Genomic DNA, 15,141 nt, shown 5'->3' with positions numbered 1-15,141 from the left:
ATGTTCTCTGTTTAGTGAGTCCTCCAGATCAGAGGCGGTAGGGATGACCAGAGATGTTCTCTGTTTAGTGAGTCCACCAGATCAGAGGCAGTAGGGATGACCAGGGATGTTCTCTGTTTAGTGAGTCCAGATCAGAGGCAGTAGGGATGACCAGGGATGTTCTCTGTTTAGTGAGTCCACCAGATCAGAGGCAGTAGGGATGACCACGTGTTCTCGTGCGTGACATGGTCCATTTCCCTGTCCTGCTAAGCATTCAAAATGTAATGAGTACTTGGTGTAAGGGGAAATGTATGGAGTAAAAAGCACAATATTTTCTTTAGGAATGTAGTGAAATAAAAGTAAAAGTATTTTTACAGATACCCCCAAAAATTACTTAAGTAGTACTTGAAAGTATTTTTACTCAAGTACTTTACACCACTGCATGTATCCAACTGTCGTTGACAAACAAATGGCCTACCAAATGTTGGAAACTCTAATATGGCCTCCCAAATATTGGAAATTATAATATGGTCTACCACATGTTGGAAATGATAAGCAGATAGTTGTCTAAATGAGTGGTAAAAATAGTCAGTAGGCTGTATGGTCAAGCACGACATACAAGCAAAATATATTTGTATGGAATTATGGTGGATCGAACTATGTAGGTAGCCTAATCTTTGAAGTGATTTGTTTGACAATCAGATGAAAACATCACACCCATGATATGTGAAACTTAGCCTGCGCAGACCAACAGTAAACGGGATAAGATGTTCCCATGCCACAGTATCCCGTCTAAGATCAGTATATCCCAGGCATCTTATCCGAGCTTCTCATAACCGGTAAACAAGCCTTTTGGGGTTATTGTAAACGTGGGCATGACGTTTACATGCGTCAACACAAGAATACTTGAGTATCCTGAATAATAACGGGATATTGGTCTGCATGTCAACATGGTCAATGACACATACTATTATCCAAGTGAGCATCTTGACAGGAATAATTGGGGAGTTGGGAGATATTCCAGTGTCACAGAAGGCTGCAGGTAGAAATGTTCTGCTGTAGATAACAATCCCAAACCTATTACTACTGTATTATTCACCCATTTCCCTCCTTGTTGGTGATCGCTGATCTAATATGTTTTTGCACTTACCATACCTTCAATGGTTGATATATTACAGGGACTGACACCTAAAACTATTTGAAGTGGAACAGGGCTACAGATTGTATCTGCACTATACCCACTGCATAAGATGGGGTCAAAGGTGCTACATGGTCAGTATGACGTCTGCATTGGCTGTGTAGTATTTATGGGGATACGGCCTCTGCAGATGTCAGGACATTCATACTTGTGCTTTGCGGAGCAGCACAGAGCTGTTGAGCACAGAGCTGTGGTGTTTATACAACAGGACTTCCCACCCCCACCTACCGTCAACCAATATGCAACATAAACACTGCATCACACCCTCCATACGGAGCCTCCGAGCACATTGCAGATCAAGCACAAGTTGTGTTTTATGTAGGGTGCAGCGGAAGTCCATATGCAACATAAAACACTGCATCACACCCTCCATACGGAGCCTCCGAGCACATTGCAGATCAAGCATAAGTTGTGTTTTATGTAGGGTGCAGCGGCAGTCCATATGCAACATAAAACACTGCATCACACCCTCCATACGGAGCCTCCGAGCACATTGCAGATCAAGCATAAGTTGTGTTTTATGTAGGGTGCAGCGGCAGTCCATATGCAACATAAAACACTGCATCACACCCTCCATACGGAGCCTCCGAGCACATTGCAGATCAAGCATAAGTTGTGTTTTATGTAGGGTGCAGCGGCAGTCCATATGCAACATAAAACATTGCCGATAGAAATACAATATATGGAATTGACACAATTCGTTATACTATACTGAACAAAAATATAAACGCAACATGCAAGAACTTTATTGATTTGACTGAGTTACAGTTCATATGAGGAAATCAGTCGATTGACTACAATTCATCAGGTCCTAATCTATGGATTTCACATGACTGGAAACACAGATACGCATCTTTTTGTCACAGATACCTTAATAAAATGGGCATCGCAATGGGCATCACAATGGGCATCAGAATCTCTTCTATTATTTTTGTGCATTCAAATTGCCATCGATAAAATGCAATTCTGTTTGTTGCCCGTATCTTATGCCTGCCTATACCATAACCCCACCGCCACCGTGGGGCTCTCTGTTCCCAATCAGCAAACCGCTCACCCACACAATGCCATGCATGTGGTCTGCGGTCGTGAGGCCAGTTGGACATACTGTGTATAAAATGACGTTGGAGGCGGCCAATTGCAAACTCATCCAAAACTTAAATTATCCAAGAACTGAATCAATAGTTCAATAATTGTTTTGACCATTATTCCCAGATCCCCGAAAGTAGCTTTACACTGCTGTCCTGTATCTACTGTGGGTCTACCCATCAACTCAAGATGGAACTTTGTATCATTCACTGATATTGTTAAATATACTGCAAAATTCAACTGAGCTCTGAAGACTGGTCTTCCCCTGCTGTCTGAGCCTGCTGGGACCTCTTTCACCTAGTGTTGCCAACTCCTCAGTAAGGAAAGTAGCTACTTCTCCTCTGCAGCAGAGGTAGCTCTGGGTCTTTGATTCCTGTGAGGTTAACGTGGAGTGAGGGACCAGAGCACGAGTGCACTCGGCTTGGTGATTCTCATTGAACAAGGGACCAGAGTGCAGGTTTATAATGTGGAGTGAGGGATTGCAATGCGAGTGGTCTTGCTCAATTTATAACATGCATGTAATTGATATGTTTTGTTGTAAATGAGGTTGACAGACATGCCCTGGATTACTATTGTCAGATGTTATTGTGAATGTTTTGTTGTTGGATTTTGGAACCGTGTTACATAATTAGACAGTAGACACAGGTATTCTGCCAGCAGTTTTGCATATTTGGGTATACATAAAAGGAGGTGTACTGCAGTGGTTGCAATAGGTACCATTCCCGTGTGGAGACAACATCCTGTTCTGGGACCATTGATTAAGCAATACTCTGAGGGTAATATTGGCAACCCTTTACAAGTGACCAAGATAATTAAATCCAAAATCAGCGCTAACCGGTTTTCCTGGTCTGTCTCATTCGCCTGTGTGTTCGTGGTCCTATGTGTGTGTGAATGTGATATGAGAGTTGTTTGAGTGTAGAAAGTGTAGAAAGTGTCCATCTGAAGTTTGGATAATAACATAGAAATGAGCATAATACGCGATTGGAATTTGTATAATAAACTGATTTAAATTTGGATAATATGTTTCGATATATAGCTTTATTTTGGGGTTCCGTCTATCACTGCCAATCATAGAATATCACGGGGTAGGATCAAGTCTATAATTCTGGAAGTCTAATGTTTTTGGATTCTGCTGGGAGTGTTTGCAGAGCTGCCATGTAGCAAGGGGGAGTTGTGGAAACGCACATTTACATTTACATTTAAGTCATTTAGCAGACGCTCTTATCCAGAGCGACTTACATGGAGCGGTTCATTAATGTGAGTACCTAAGATGTATACGTTATGCATTGTTTCTGTGAAGATATAGAAAAACAATATATACAGTACCGTGCAAAGGTTTTAGGCAGGTGTGAAAAAATGCTGTAAGGTAAGAATGCTTATAAAAAAAATAGACATGTTAATAGATTATATTGATCAATTAACTAAATGCAAAGTGAGTGAACAGAATAAAAAAATCGAAATCAAATCCATATTTGGTGTGACCACCCTTTGCCTTCATAACAGCATACATTTTTGTTTCAACAGTTAACTATGTTGTAATTGTCAATAAAAACCTTTGACACTTATGAAATGCTTGTAATTATACTTCAGTATTCCATCTCTCTCTCCAACTAGTATTAGCTTGAACTTTGCATTTAACATGATTGTGGAAAAATGTTTACAAACATAGTTCACTGTTGAAAATACACCACATTGTGTCTCATCATCTTTCCTACTAGTTGTAGCTTGATCTTTGCATTAAATATGATTGTAGACTGTAACTATGGAACATTGTTGACAAACATCAACACTGTGGAAACACAACAAACTTGTTTTTCATAATATCTCCTACAAGTTCTGTTTTAGTATTAGATCAAACTTTGCACGAAACACGATTCAAGACAATGACCATGGAAAATTGTTTACAAACATAGTTCACGATTGAAAAACATCCGAATTGTGTCTCATCATCTCTCCTACTAGTTTTAGCTTAAACTTTGCATTAAACATGATTGTAGACTGTGACTATGGAACATTGTTGACAAACATAGTTCAGTGTTGAAACACAACAAAATTGTTTCTTTTTTCTCCTACCAGTTCTGGTCTAGTATTAGCATGAACTTTGCATGAAACACGATTCTAGACAATTACCATGGAAAACTGTTTACAAACAGAGTTCACTTTCGAAAAACAACCACATTGAGTCTCATCATCTCTCCTAGTAGTTAAAAAGCTTAAACTTTGCATTAAACATGGTTGTAGACTGTGACTATTGAAAACTGTTTACAAACATAGTTCACTGCTGAAACACAACCACATTGAGACTCATCATCTCTCCTAGTAGTTAAAGCTTAAACTTTGCATTAAAGATGATTGTAGACTGTGACTATTGAAAACTGTTTACAAACATAGTTCACTGTTGAAACGCAACAAAATTGTGTCTCATCTTTTCTCCTACCTATTTTGCAATAGTTTTAACTTAAACTTTGCATTAAACATGATTGTGGAAAACTGTTTACAAACATAGTTCACTATTGATAAACAACCAAATTGTGTCTCTGTCACAACTTCACCCGAAGTCGATGCCTCTCCTTGTTTGGGCGGTGTTCGGCGGTCGACTTCACCTGCCTTCTAGCCATCGCCGATCCATTTTTAATTTTCCATTTGTTTTGTCTCGTTTTTCCACACACCTGGTTCTCATTGTCCCTCATTAAGTGTTGTGTATTTAACCCTCTGTTTCCCCCATGTCTTTGTGTGGTAATGTTCATCTGTTTTGATGTATGCGCACGTTAGTCTGGTTGCGCTGGGTTATGTATAACCGTTTTGTATTTCGCATTCATTGTGCCTGTGCTTTTGGTTCTCCTGAATAAAAGGCTCCGTGTGCTACCAAATACCTGCTCTCCTGTGCCTGACTTCCTTGCAGCCACTTACGCATACCTTACAGTCTCGTCATCTCTCCTACTAGTTTTAGCTTAAACTTAGCATTAAACATGATTGGGGAAAATTGTTTACAAACATAGTTAACTTTTGATAAACAACCAAATTGTGTCTCATCATCTCTCCTACTAGTTTTAGCTTGAAATTTGCATTAAACATGATTGTAGACTGTGATTATGAAGAATTGTTTAAAAACATAGTTCCATACATACAAAGCAATCTACGGTCAGGGCGTGACAGTACCCCCCCCACCAAAGGTGCGGACTCCGGCTGCAAAACCTAAACCCATAGGGGAGGGTCTGGGTGGGCATCTGTCCGCGGTGGCGGCTCTGGCGCAGGACGTGGACCCCACTCCACCATAGTCTTGGCCCACTTAAGTGGCGCCTTTGGAGCGGCGACCCTTGCCGGCCGACCTCGGACTGGGGACCCTTGCAGCAGGCCCCGAACTGGGGACCCTTGCAGCCGGCCCCGAATAGACGGGAGACTCCGGCAGCGCCCGAGTGAAGGGCGACTCTGGCAGCGCCGGAGTGAAGGGCAACTCCGGTAGTGCAGGAGTGAAGGGCGACTCTGGCAGCTCCTGACTGACGGGCGGCTCTGGCAGCTCCAGACAGACGGGAGAACCTGGAGGGAGGAGACGGAGAGACAGCCTGGTGCGTGGGGCTGCCACAGGACCCACCAGGCTGGGGAGACCTACAGGAGGCCTGGTGCGTGGAGGAGGCACCGGATGGACCGGGCTGTGGGGGAGCACTGGAGCTCTGGTGCGCAGCCTTGGCATCACTCCTCCAGGATGGATGACCACTTTAGCCCGGACCCTCCAGAGTGCAGGCACAGGTTGAACCGGGCTGTGGGTGAGCACTGGAGATCTGGTGCATACCACTCGCACCTCTCCCTTAGGCTCAATACCCATATTCGCCCGGCACGGGCGGAGCGCAGGCATAGGACGCACTGCACCCTCCCAGTGCCCCGGAGACACAGCACGCAGAGCCGGCGCAGGATACCCTGGGCCGAAACAGCGTACCGGAGACCAGACACGCTGAGCCGGCACAATACGCCCTGGCTGGATGCTCACTCTCGCATGGAACATGCGGGGGGCTGGCCTATAGCGCTCTGGGCTATGAGCGTGTACTGGCGAAACCGTGCGCTTGACTGCATAACACGGTGCCTGACCAGTACTGCGCTTCTTCCGGTAAGCACGGGGAGTTGGCTCAGGTCTATCACCTGACTCCGGCCAATCTCCCCGTGTGCCCCCCTAAAAACATTTTTTGGGGGCTGCCTCTCGTGCCTGTTGCGCTGCCTTACCTCATAGTCCAGATCTCGCTGCCTCTCGTTACCACGCTGCTTGGTCCTTTCTTGGTGGGTGATTCTGTAACGGTTTTCCTCCTCTTCTGAGGAGGAGTAGGAAGGATCGGACCAATATGCAGCGTGGTACGTATCCATAATACTTTTAATCAAGAATGAACACGAACAAAAACAACAAAACGATAACCGAACAGTTCTGACAGGTGCAACAAACAACTAACCAGAAAATAACTACACACAACTCAAAATGGGAAAACAGGCTACCTAAGTATGGCTCTCAATCAGAGACAACGATAGACAGCTGCCTCTGATTGAGAACCATACCAGGCCAAACACATAGAAAAGGAAAACCTAGACCCACAACATAGAATACCCACCCACATCACACCCTGACCAAGCTAAAAATAGAAACATGCAAAGCAATCTATGGTCAGGGCGTGACATACACGTACTAAACTCGTTTTTACTTCCAAATTGCAACTAACATGTTTTTAGACCTTGTTTATGGATAACTGTTTATACTATATTTCACATTTGCAAAATGCTGATAATTGTCTCATAGTGTTCTTGTCATCTCCTCTACCAGTCCTGCACTCGTTTTTACTTACAATTTGCGTCAAACATGTTTTAGACAATGTTTATGGAAAACTGTTTCTAACTATATTTCACAGTTGCAAAATGCTGAAAATGGTCTCATATTGTTCCTATCATCTCTGTTACCTTTCCTGCAACAGTTTTTTTACTTCCAAATTGCGTCAAACATGTTTTTAGACCATGTTAATGGAGACCTGTTTATAACTATATTTCGTAGTTGCAGCATACAAATTGAGTCAAACATGTTTTTGTAAAAACCTTGTTAAGTAAAAAAATTGGTAATTAAAACATTTAAAATATTAGAGTAAGAAGTCATTAAAAAGCAGCAGTAAAATAACAATAGCGAGGCTATATACAGGGGGTACCTGCACAGAGTCAGTGTTAGTAGAGGTAATTGAGGTAATACGTACATGTAGGTAGAGTTAAAGTGACTATACATAGATCATGAACATGGGCACATAAGTCCAAAATAACTTATGCTTTGCAAAATCGGATGATTCTAGCCGAAAGAGTCACCTTACCTTTATACTTAAAACCTACATCAATGTTGTCATTAATTTCTTCAGGAAAGATCCCCCATGGGACTGTTGAGCTAATGTATGCTAATGCGATTAGCATGAGGTTGTAAGTAAACAAGAACATTTCCCAGGACATAGACAAATTTGATATTGGCAGAAAGCTTAAATTCTTGTTAATCTAACTGCACTGTCCAATTTACAGTAGCTATTACAGTGAACGAATACCATGCTATTGTTTGGAGAGTGCACAGTTATGAACTTGAATGTATTAATAAACCAATTAGGCACATTTGGGCAGTCTTGGTACAACATTGTGAACAGAAATACAATGGTTAATTGGATCAGTCTAATACTTTGCACATACACTGCTGACATCTAGTGGCCAAAATATAAATTGTGCCTGGGCTGGAATAATGCATTATGGCTTGTCTCTTGCATTTCAAAGATGATGGTACAAAAACAATAGTATATCATTTTAGGCGAAAATCTTTTAAAAAGAGGAGGGTCCTTATATGAGGTTTTTAATGTGGTTCTTTAATAATTATGCATAATACTGCTGTGATATTTTCAAACATCATCTGACCGAGAAAGGAATTATCCGAATGACAAACAAGAGATGAACAGCTGTTGTGATAGAGATATGTTGGCAATTGATGGGAAAAAGTGTTCAGGAGGATTGTCCAGAATATTTTGGTGTCTCATTGCTTATGCCCGTGAAGACAGTTGTACCTGGACCCACATTGGATCTAATATCCATGGAAAATTGATGTTGATCATCTGTTGTTATCTGCTTGACTTATAGCAGTGTCTTGTTATTTTTAACCGAGAGACTATCAAGGTAATGAGTTCATGTTTTCATATGTTTTTGTGCCTTGGATTGGACACTAAGTCTACTGTGTCCCACCCCCACACACACACACACACCACAGAGCGGGGTGACAGGCTGTGTGAAGGCAGAGCTTCTGAACCAGCACGGGAGAGTTGAGCATAGTTCAGTGTATATGTGTTGTGCTCTTCCACCGAGTTGTAAAAGCAAGCAGAGCAGAAACTGGCTACTCTTTAGTTGACAAGCTAACTGCTGTTTACTTAATGTTTATTCGCAGTGGTGAGCTGGTATTGTAACTGATATGTACAGTAACTAGAGTTGCACATTTTGGGGAATATTCAGAGGTGGAAACTTTCCATGGGAATTAACAGGAATATGGGAATTAATGGAAATATGTCACTGCCGTCGAATGAAGAGGATCAAAGCGTAGCGTTGTGAGCGTACATATTCCTTTTATTTAGAAATGATGCCGACAAAAACAACAAACAATACAAAACAGCCGTGACGCTTACGGGCAATGTGCCACTAACAAAGTTAACTTCCCACACTGAAAGGAGGGAAAAAGGGCTACCTAAGTATGGTTCCCAATCAGAGACAACGATAGACATCTGTCCCTGATTGAGAACCATACCCGGTCAAAACATAGAAATACAAAATCATAGAAAACAAAAACATAGAATGCCCACCCCAAATCACACCCTGACCAAACCAAATAGAGACATAAAAAGGCTCTCTAAGGGCATGACAAAATACATGCAAATTAATATTAATACCATTTAAATGTAGATTTGTTTTGCATTGGATATATTTACCATATCATATGGAGACAGAAACATAAACCTTTCACCTTATCATAAGTAGACATAATTGCAAATGATTAAATCCTTCCAATAGAAAAAATAAAATAAAATTTAGTTAGCAATTGAACTTTAATTAAATTAGTTGACTCTTCACATTGGATGATTTCACTGTACAACAAAATAAAGGGAATATTGAATGACCCCCAATGATCCATCGCATCTCCCAAAAATGTTTTCAACATACATCTGTAAAATGATAGTCTAGAAACTAAAGCTTTGGTTGTCTTCCTCCCAGGCTTCCACGTCTTCTCCCTGGACCTCCTCAATGTCCACCGCTTGAACATCAGACTCTGAGGCTTCATATTCACTGTCATTTTCCAACCTTGCCCAGACGGCCACCAATTTTTCAACCCTTGTATTGGTCAGCCTGTTGCGTGCTTTGGTGTGTGTGTTCCCAAACAAGGACCAGTTGCGCACTGAGGCGGCTGATGTCGGTGGGATTTGGAGGATAATGGAGGAAAAAGGGAAAGAGCCTCAGATCCACAAAGTCCCTTCCACCAGAAGGCTGATGAGATATGTTGGCACGACTTCCATATTGCATCTCCATTCCAAAGCCCTTGCTTGGAAGTGTACGTCGCCAGACTGCCAAGAACCTTGCCCTCATCCAGGCTAAGGTGGCGAGACACGGTAGTGATGACACCACAGGCCTTGTTGATCTCTGCACCAGACAGGATGCTCTTGCCAGCATACTTAGAGTCCAACATGTACCCTGTGGCATGTATGGGCTTCAGGCAGAAGTTTTCACGCTTTTTGATGTATTTATGAACTGCAGTTTCCTCTGCTTGGAGCAACAGTGAAGTGGACAGGGCAGTACAGATTTCTTTGCTTACATCTGCAGGCAGAGTCTGACAGGATGGCATTGTCTCCCTCAATCTGTGCAATGGCTACTGCTATAGGTTTCAGGAGTTTCAGGCTGCTCACCACTCTCTGCCAAAATACATCATCCAGATCCTCTTGATGGGGCTGTCCATAATCGTCAGATTGTGATACGGCCATTTCTTAGAGACACTCCTTCCCCTCCAGGAGATTGTCAAACATGAAGACAACACCACCCCAACAGGTGTTGCTGGGCAGCTTCAATGTAGTGCTCTTATTCTTCTCACTTTGCTGATATAACTTGATGACCCTTCACATACCTAACCATTTCCTTGGCTCTCTTGTAGAGTGTATCCATTGTTTTCAGTGCCATTATGTCCTTGAGGAGCAGATTCAATGCATGAGCAGCACAGCCAATGGGTGTGATGTGAGGGTAGGACTCCTCCACTTTAGACCAATCAACCTTCATGTTCGCAGCATTGTCTGTCACCAGTACAAATATCTTCTGTGGTCCAAGGTCATTGACGACTGCTTTCAGCTCATCTGCAATGTAGAGACCGGTGTGTCTGTTGTCCCTTGTGTCTGTGCCCTTGTTGAATACTGGTTGAGGGGTGGAGATGATGGAGTTCATTATTCCTTGCCCACGAACATTCGACCACCCATCAGAGATGATTGCAATACAGTCTGCTTCCTCTATGTTTTGCTTGAACTTCACTTGAACTCTGCATCCAGCAAATGAGTAGACATGTCTGGTTGGAGGGGTGTATGCTGGGTGAAGAACATTCAGAAATCTCTTCCAAGACACATTGCCTGTGAGCATCAGAGGTGAACAAGTTACATACACAGCTTGAGAAAGACATTCATCAGCATTTATCTGACTATGTTCCTCCATTGAGTCAAAAAAAATTCTGATTCCAGGACCAGGAGCTGTTGCTATCGATAAGGTGTCTGATTCATCATTTTCACCTCAAATAGAAGTAGAGGGACTTTTGTCAGAGGTTACTTTCTGTGAGCGCTGAGGGAACTTTATGCATTTGGCCAGATGATTCTGCATCTTTGTTGCATTCTTCACATATGATTTGGCACAGTATTCGCAAATGTACACAGGTTTTACTTCTACATTAGCTGCAGTGAAATGTCTCCACACATCAGATAGTGCCTGTGGCATTTTCCTGTAAAGATTAGAAAACAATAAGTCAAAATAAAAACAAATGATATTCCATGTACAGATAAATATTTAAGCAGTTAGATTAAAACAACTCCTTTGTAAGATAAATGTTTTAAAATTAAACATGTATGGAAACAGGTGAATTAACATTCCTCAGTTAGCAGGCTCAAGCAAGCTAAAACCCACATGGCGGCAAAAATGAACTAGCAGAAATTGTTAACAAGTTAGAAATGATTTAAACACACTTTGCGGTAGGCTACTATTTACTCGTTAACAAATAATGTATGTCATAAAATATATTCACCCCACCCAGTATTGTAATTAAAACTTACCAGAAAGCATGTAGTCCTTGGCTTAGACAGTGTAATAGTTTGGGCTCAATAGCATCTCATTAGTGTGCAAGATCTTGAGAATCAGCTGTACATGTGATGGAAGAGGGCACTGTACATGTGATGGAAGAATACACTGTGCATGCAGAGGGTTGCAATTCCATTGAATTGGGGATAGTGTAACCAAAATATGCCACAAAACCTAGAAGTGTCTTATGTGTATCCCACAAAAAAAGCTTCACTGTTATAAGCTAACTTTTTTAAAGGAATTTAAGCAAAAATCCCAAAATTCCAGGGCTTAACTTCCCATGGAAAATATCCAGAAAAATTCCGGAAATTTACCGGAAAATGTCCGACCGGATGTGGGTGACCAATGTTTCAGCCTCCTCCTTTACAGGCTCTCCAACGTTGGCTCTCTTCACGCATTTTGGACCAGTGGGAGGAGCTTAGGCTGCATTTCACAGCTGAGGTTTTATACTCCATGTACAGTGATCCTCAAAACATATTATTCTTTGTTGAAGTCAGTGCTGGGTGAGGTACAGTTGGCCATCAAGGCTTTTGAGGGAGAGCAAGTAGCTCCTCTTAAGCAACTTGACAGCTTGGTTAGCTTGATCAAGTCTGTGAGCAGCAGGGTGCTGAATCCACTGGCAAATGTTGATGTACTCAAAGGGCCAATAGATGGATACATCAGTCCCAAACCGTACCTTGGTTACCTTTTTGAGTCAAAGGCAGCTGAGCTCCACCTTGCGCCTGAGGATGAAAATAATGTCTGAAAAAGGTGTGTAGCCTTCACCATCTCCCTCACTAATGAGTTGAGGGTGACACTGCCGGACAACATCGAAGCATTGCAGCATTGCAGTTTTCAATGTGGAGGAAACTCTAAAGCACAATAAGAGCCCTGGAGAAATATAAAAAATAGTCAATCTCCTTGGCTACTTCCCTGCAGAGATTGACAAGATTGTCCAGCAATGGCCATCCATCTTAGTAACTGGAATGAGACAAAAACACACTGGGCTTCTGGAGTGAGATTTGGAAGTTCAGGGATGCAGCTGATATCAACCCGTTTCGAGAACTTGCTGCTGTGTCTGTGTTGTCCTTGCCACACTCGAATACTGAAGTCGAGAGAGTATTCAGCCAGATGAGTGTGGTAAAAAGCAAACTTAGAAATCAGATGTCCTTGCAGACCCTTAACTCCATCCTGTACATTCGATATGGACTGAAGCTGTCTGGTGAGGACAGTCCAGTCCAGACCAGCCAGGCACACCCACTCCTGTGTGTAAATCTAACTGACATCTCACTGAGAGGAGAGAGAGCAAAACCCCTGTTGACTGCATCAGAACCAGACCAGGGTCCAACCAGCATGTGCTCTATACTTTCAAATACTATGAGAATTTGCTTGAGCCTGACCTGGAGTGTCAAATAGGTGGGTTTTCAAATCAAATTGTATTTGTCACATGCGCCGAATACAACAGGTGTAGTAGACCTTACCGTGAAATGTTACTGACAAGCCCTTAACCAACAATGCAGTTCAAGAAAGAGTTAATGTTAAGGGAATTTTTATCAATGATGACTAATTATGTATACATTTCAATCAGGACTGACTAATCAGAATACTATTATGTTACTGTATATGTACTAATCAGAATACTATTCTGTATGTGTAAGAGTTTTCTTTATTGATCCCAGTACTGAATATAATGTGTGTGAATGTGGTCAAGAGTTTAGAACAATGACTGTCTGTTCCTTGGTAGAAATGAATTAACTATATCTCCAGACTGACTAGAATGCTTATCTACACTGACTGACCTTGGCTCTAGGCGAGGAGGGAAGGCTTGAGAGCTATAGAGCCTTTCTACCAGTGTCAAGAAGAGACAGAACATTTAGAAAACGCTGATGTCATTTTCAGTTTATAACCTATGGTAAAATGTGTAAGGAGCAGTACTCTCGTGAATAAAGGCTGCTATTTGACTTTAAGACCGGGCTCTGTCCATTTCTATAAAATAAGGGTCTTACAAATTCTTATGAATTTGGTGAAAATGTGGTGAAAATTCTATGCTTAATCAATAATGAGGAGAGGCAAAATGAATAATCAATCAAGGTATTACTTTTATTAAAAGACGTTACAACAAGGAGGCTGGCCACCCCACCCCCGCAGGTGGTGGAGCGTGAGCCCCATGAGTGGATTTAGCTTCTGGGTTATATACTATCTAAGGATAGGTCAGGATAGGTCAGGATAGGTGCAATGGTTCCAAACACTAACCCCACACATCCCGTGCCAGACCTTGGGCCCCAAATACAAATAACTTGTTTTGTTCAGTACTAAGAACTTAAGACATTTGTTGTTGCTTAGTTTCCAACTTGAACTAGGGAGAGAGGAGGTGACAATCCGGACCCAAGTGGAGGAGGTGGAGTCTTCTAAAACAAAAGTTCCAATTATATTTTAGTAAGACATCAATAATCTTTGCTTTAGGTTAGTTTTTAACAGAACATTTCCCACACAGAACATTTCCACACTGAGGGGAAAAGGTTTTGTTGTGCCCTTTTCACGACTGTATGAAAGAGCGTTGGTGATTTGGACACCAAGGAACTTGAAACTCTCGACCCGCCCCCACTACAGCCCCGTTGATGTTAACAGGGGCCTGTTCGGCCCGCCTTTTCCTGTAGTCCATGATCAGCTCCTTTGTCTAGCAATGAGGGAGACATTGCTGACCTGCCAACACACTGCCAGTTCTCTGACCACCACACTGCCAGTCCTCCCTATAGGCTGTCTCATCATTGTCGGTGATCAGGCCTACCACTGTTGTGTCATCAGCAAACTTAATGATGGTGTTGGAGTCGTGTTTGGCCACGCAGTCGTGAGTGAACAAGGAGTACAGGAGGGGACTAAGTACACACCCCAGAGGGGCCCCAGTGTTGAGGATCAGCGTGGCAGATGTGTTGTTGCCTACCCTTACCACCTGTGGGCGGCTCATCAGGAAGACCAGGATCCAGTTGCAGAGGGAAGTGTTTAGTCCCAGGGTCCTTAGCTTAGTGATGAGCTTCGTAGGCCCTATGGTGTTGAATGCTGAGCTGTAGTCAATGAACAACATTCTCACATAGGTGTTCCTTTTGTCCAGGTGGGAAAGGGCAGTGTGGAGTGCGATTGAGATTGCGTCATCTGTGGACCTGTTGGGGCGGTATGCGAATTGGAGTGGGTGTATGGTATCCAGGAGGATGCTGTAGATGTAAGCTATGACCAGCCTTTTAAAGCACTTCACGGCTACCAACATGAGTGCTACGGGGCGGTAATCATTTAGGCAGCTTACCTTTGCTTCCTTGGGCACAGGGACTATGGTAGTCTGCTTGAAACATGTAGGTATTGCAGACAGTCAGGGAGAGGTTGAAAATGTAAGTGAAGCCACTTGCCAGTTGGTCCATGCATGCTTTGAGTACACATCCTGGTAATCCATCTGGCCCCGCAGCTTTGTGAATGATGACCAGTTTAAAGGTCTTGCGCACATCGGCTACCAAGAGTGTTATCACACAGTCATCCAGAACAGCTGATGCTCTTGT

The sequence above is a fragment of the Oncorhynchus keta genome, chromosome 15 (genome assembly GCF_023373465.1).
Source record: "Oncorhynchus keta strain PuntledgeMale-10-30-2019 chromosome 15, Oket_V2, whole genome shotgun sequence".
NCBI classification, from domain to species: Eukaryota; Metazoa; Chordata; class Actinopteri; order Salmoniformes; family Salmonidae; genus Oncorhynchus; species Oncorhynchus keta.
This window is presented reverse-complemented; position numbering follows the sequence as displayed.